The sequence below is a fragment of the Pelobates fuscus genome, chromosome 4 (assembly GCF_036172605.1).
Source record: "Pelobates fuscus isolate aPelFus1 chromosome 4, aPelFus1.pri, whole genome shotgun sequence".
Lineage (NCBI taxonomy): Eukaryota > Metazoa > Chordata > Amphibia > Anura > Pelobatidae > Pelobates > Pelobates fuscus.
Window position 1 is genome coordinate 42,334,158 of NC_086320.1, and position 6,000 is coordinate 42,340,157.

A 6,000-nucleotide genomic window follows, 5' to 3' on the forward strand; every position below is an offset into this window, starting at 1 on the left:
AGTCCCCTGCATTCCTCCTGCATCACACTACCATGGCGGTACAAACATACAAGAGATCGGTTATCCCTCGACTCCTGAACGCAGCCAAGGTGACCATACCTATCTTCTGGAAACAGACAAATACCCCCCCCCCCCCATAACAAGATGGTTAGAGGAGGTGGAAGCCACAAAGTCATTCGAGGATATGAAAGCAGACACCCCGAACCTCAGAGACCGTCATAACAAACGCTGGTTCCACTGGACGAGGCTAACTACATCGGACTCCTTCAGGCACCACCTAAACACTCCGTAACCAGAGGCAGGTGGAGGTGGCCAGGAGAAACAAGGAAGGCGAAAGGAAGCCGGCGGGACGCAGCAGCTCGGGCGGGAGACAGGGGGCGAACCACAAAACACCTGGCCCACCAGACCATATCACATACACAGACACCCACCCGCTACAGCACCTACCACAACCAACTGCGCAGACCATGACACTCACGGACAAGGCGACGTACTCACGACATACACACGACCTCAGGCCAGCCCACGTCTACGCATGGGGTTGACCGGACTGATGGCCCTCACGCGAACAGCGGACTGCTAACACACCACATTGGACCATACCCTTGACCCAACAAGGTGCAGTACCCTACCCCAGGACATACATAACGAGTACGGAGTATGGAGGCAGGGGGTCGACCAGATAAGAGAGCCAAGACGACAACGACGAAGTTGCTGACAAAATTAGCAATGGAGCTAGCACACAGCACCGATTGTTAGTACTGAAGCATAGACCCTCCGATCTAACCCACCAGCGGACCTCTTAAGGGCCTACTAGCGCCTAGAAGACGTTCGGCTGGAATAGTTACAAGGCCAAATGCTACACAATACTAGACTGGAATATAGAACCCCTGCACAGGCCGCAACTTGTAGACTCGTTCAGGAGACTATAACCAGACCACTGCGCAGGCGCTGACCCGCTAAGCAACCATTACGTTAGCAGTGTAAACTATTAGGAATCTATTACTCGCGTACAACAGCTCGGAGAATAGGACACAAAATAACGAACTGTGAACAAAACAGCTACGCCATATAGCCCCCTGCACAGGCAATCATATGCATACACGGCTCTTAACCGCAATACACGCCCACACGTAAGCAATCTCAAGCCTTGGTGTCATACACAGCGACCAGATTCACGTATCATTGTGGTGAACACAATAGACATTTTCGAAACAGAACAAACACATGAACAATACAAACCTGACCACGCAAAGCACTCACACATACCAACACACGCGCAAAGCAATGCGCACACCAGCCACTCTGATGAGATTACATAAACCGATTAACATAACAAACCTACACAAACAGACCCACGTACTGCAACGAGAGGGTACCCCAGACCTATTCCTACATTAAACTATGTATGGGTGCTGAAACTTAAATACCACGTTCTTGTTTAATGTTAACCTGTATTTGCACTGTATCTATTTACTTGCAGTTCTATGACAGACAATTATTGCTTAATCGCTAGAAAATGCGTATGACACTTGTAATAGTGCCAACCTACACAGGGCAATTCACGCCGCAATGCTTGTAAGTTTAACCCTGCAAAGTTTGTTTAAATACGATTCTATGTTTTCACCGAATTCGCCTCTGCGTAGGCGATAATATGCATTTCTCCTCTTCTACTGATAATTAAGCCTCTGCGTAGGCAACTAATCGTCTTATTGAAAGTTACTGCATAAGGCCCTGCGAGGGCATCCACTTGCCTTACTATGACTCAATTCGAAATACACGCTTATGTTATGAAACAATAAAAATATTTAAAACAAATTGTGAGTGGCCATTTGACACACAATTTATATACTTTATACATATAGTTTTGCACTATGTTGTGCCATTTCTTCCCTGACAGGATAACCCCTATTTTTATGCCTTGAAATGGGGATCAGGTCACATTCTGTTTAGACAACATTATTCCAGGAGTACCTATTGTACCCCTTTTATAAATTTAGTTTGTTTTTCTACTTCCACTTCACCTGTTTCTCCCTCATCATCCCAATTATGAACTTACCTTTAGCTGTATACCTTCTAACCAGTGTTTTCTGTCTTCTTTAAAATGCATTAAGGGTTACACTCTAACTAAATTGGATCTATTGGGAACATCATATACCTTCCCAATTTTTTTCTAAATTTCTTACATTAAATAAATCATAAGAGAACCATGATAATTAAATTGTTGAGTCTCTAAAAGTATAACCTTACTCATTTTTGTACAGCATCAATATATAACCACATATACTCTCCCACATTAATTAAAATGCCATGCCAAAAATTCAAAATGACTGCTCTCTACTCCTACCAGAAGCCATTCCACTCCTCCAGATCAAATCAATTCATTTACCAGTTATTCATTTTATAAATAATAACATCAATTTATACAAATCAACACAAGACATAAATATAAATTAATGTTATCTTTATTAAGTATATTAAATAGTATTAACACAATATTGCAGTCTCTAATGGGGAAATTAGGAACGTAGGGGCCAAAATATATCTTGCAATCTTGGATATTAATCCAAATTTGATTAGGAAACAGCCAAGATTTGGGCAACCTCTGGACTCACGGAGAGTCATCCTTCAGCACTCAGGAGAGGAAAAACCTCATGTGGAGGAAACCTCTGGGGAACCGTGGCTTGAAGGACTGCCCTTCCCTCTGGGCATTAAGAGGCAAATACAGAGAATTCAATAGATGCAGGACTTACTCTTTTATAAACTATCTAACTTGGCAGAGAGATAGACATAGACACAAATAGACAGACATAGAGAAAAAGACAGACAGACAGACAGATTAGGAAATCATATGAAATAGAGGTTGATAGATGATACTGATACCTGGAAAAAAGCTGTACACTATGCAATTTCCACCCTTCCCTATTTGCAATCCACTCAACGCAGCACGCGCAATGCTTAAAATCCCCTTAGAAGAAGCACCAAGTTTTGATAATGGGTACACGAGTAGATGCACAGAATATAACGCCTCCTGCTAGAACCTCCATTGCTGAGATCAGATCGAGGATAGTCAAGTTCCAAGTCTTCAGACACATCCAAGTGAGGCATAGATCCCTATGCCATTGATATGGTACGAGAACCATCAATACATGTGAAGCTCTGTCAGCGCCTCTGTTATAACTGGGAAGAAATGCAATGTTCAAGCAGTTACAGCAGCAGTTATGTTTATGACATCACAGCATGACATCACCTATTATGAGTTGACTGCTAGGGATCACAGTACATGAAGTGGAGATTATTTGTATTAATATTAAAAGGGAAAGTGATTAACATGTAAAAGGAGTCTTTGCAATCAGCATAAATTTTGAATGAATCTCAAAGTAAACATTATAATCTATTTTCCTTTTACACCTTTTGAGATACAATTCATTTATTAGTTTATCTACTTGTAATTGTTCCCAAACTAGTATTGTTTTTTATTCAGTTGTTATCCTGAACCTGTTTCTTCTCTTTTTCACCCCACACTGTCATTCACACATTATATTCCCCTTATCACTATTTCTCAGAATAGTATATTCAAAAATTTGTAGTAGGTTAAGAAAATTGCAAAAGTGAAAAAAGTTATTTGAGCGTACGGTTGTCATTTAACTGTCATTCACAATTTAGGACTTTCTTTAGGGCTTTTATGTTATCTAAGGTTAATTGGATTTTGGCCAAATTCTAAATTCCCATTAATTTCTCTAATTCTTCTTTCTCTGATTCTCTTCCCTCCATGAGCTCTCCTCTAATCTCTTTCTTTTAGGGGGAATGAGAGGGGGGCGGGGAGGGATATCTGGAATTTCTTCCAATAGGGTGAACCTGTTCCCCCACTGATTGCTGCGGGGTTGGAAAAACTGTGTTATTCGCCCTTCTTTTTGTTTCGCTCCCTCTCTAAAAAACGTTCCTCTCGTTCTTGAGGGTTCTCTTGGTCAGAGCTTGCTGCTACAGCATATGTTTTGCGACTCGGTGCATAGTCCGAGTGCACATATGGAGTGGGGGAGGTGTTCCCTTTAGATAATGATGATTTAATCCAAATTTGACTAGGAAACAGCCAAGATTTGGGCAACCTCTGGACTCACGGAGAGTCATCCTTCAGCATTTAGGAGAGGAAAAACCTCATGTGGAGGAAACCTCTGGGGAACCATGGCTTGAAGGACTGCCCTTCCCTCTGGGCATTAAGAGGCAAATACAGAGAATTCAATAGATGCAGGACTCACTCTTTTATAAACTATTTAACTTAGCAGAGAGATAGACATAGACACAAATAGACAGACATAGAGAGAAAGACAGACAGACAGACAGACAGATTAGGAAATCAGGTTAAAAAGAGATTGATAGATGATACTGATACCTGGAAAAAAGCTGTACACTATGCAATTTTCTCCCTTCCCTATTTGCAATCCACCCAACGCAGCACGTGCAATGCTTAAAATCCCCTTAGAAGAAGCACCAAGTTTTGATAATGGGTACACGAATAGATGCACAGAATATAACGCCTCCTGCTAGAACCTCCATTGCTGAGATCAGATCGAGGGTAGTCAAGTTCCAAGTCTTCAGACACATCCAAGTAAGGCATAGATCACTATGCCATTGAGATGGTACGAGAACCATCAATACATGTGAAGCTCTGCCAGAGCCTCTGTTATAACTGGGAAGAAATAAAATGTTCAAGCAGTTACAGCAGCAGTTATGTTTATGACATCACAGCATGACATCACCTATTATGATTTGACTGCTAAGGATCACAGTACATGAAGTGGAGATTATTTGTATTAATATTAAAAGGGAAAGTGATTAACATGGAAAAGGAGTCTTTGCAATCAGCATAAATTTTGAATGAATCTCAAAGTAAACATTATAATCTCCTTTCCTTTTACACCTTTTGAGATACAATTTATTTATGAGTTTATCTACTTGCAATTGTTCCCAAACTAGTATTGTTATTTATTCAGTTATTATTCTCAACCTATTTCTTCTCTTTTTCCACCCCATACTGTCATTTGCACATTATATTCCCCTTATCACTATTTCTCAGAATAGTATATTCAAAAATGTGTAGTAAGTTAAAGGGACACTATAGTCACCAGAACAACTACAGCTTATGGAATTTGTTCTGGTGAGTAGAATCATTACCTTCAGGCCCTTTGTTGTAAACACTGTCTTTTCAGAGAAAATGCAGTGTTTACATTACAGCCTAGTGATACCTTCACTGGCCACTCCTCAAAAGGCTGTTAGATATCCTTCCTGGGTCATGGCTGCCTAAAATGCATCCAAACATTCAGTATCTCCTCCCTCTGCATGCAGACACTGAACTTTCCTCATAGAGATTCATTGATTCATTTCACCTCTATGAGGAGATGCTGATTGGCCAGGGCTGTGTTTGAATCATGCTGGCTCTGCCCCTGATCTGCCTCTTTGTCAGTCTCAGCCAATCCTATGGGGATGCATTGTGATTGGATCAGGCTACCACTTCTGATGATGTCAGCAGACTGCTTTGAGGCAAACAGCATGCAGATCTACAGCTTCAGGCTTGAGTACAGTAGGATTTTACTATATTTCTGGAGGCATGAGGGGCCAAGGAGGCTAGATGGTGGTGTTAACACTATAGGGTCAGGAATACATGTTTGTGTTCCTGACCCTATAGTAATCCTTTAAGTAAATTGCAAAAGTTAAAAAGTTATTTGAGCGTACCGTTGTAATTTAACTGTCATTCTCAATTTAGTGAATAAATTCCATTCTCGTCTCTCAAAGTGTTTTTCTCTCCTACTTTCTCTTTTTCTCTATTCTGAGCAGAGCTGGTTATTCATGAGTCCCGGTAAATCCCTTGAACCCAGATAGCACCTGGGGAAGGGAAAACAAAAGACAAATTATGACATCCATTAAAAAAAAATGCACATACAAAATACCAGTGCTAATGAATGGTAAAATTACCACTTTAGTATGACGATATCACTTTAAAAT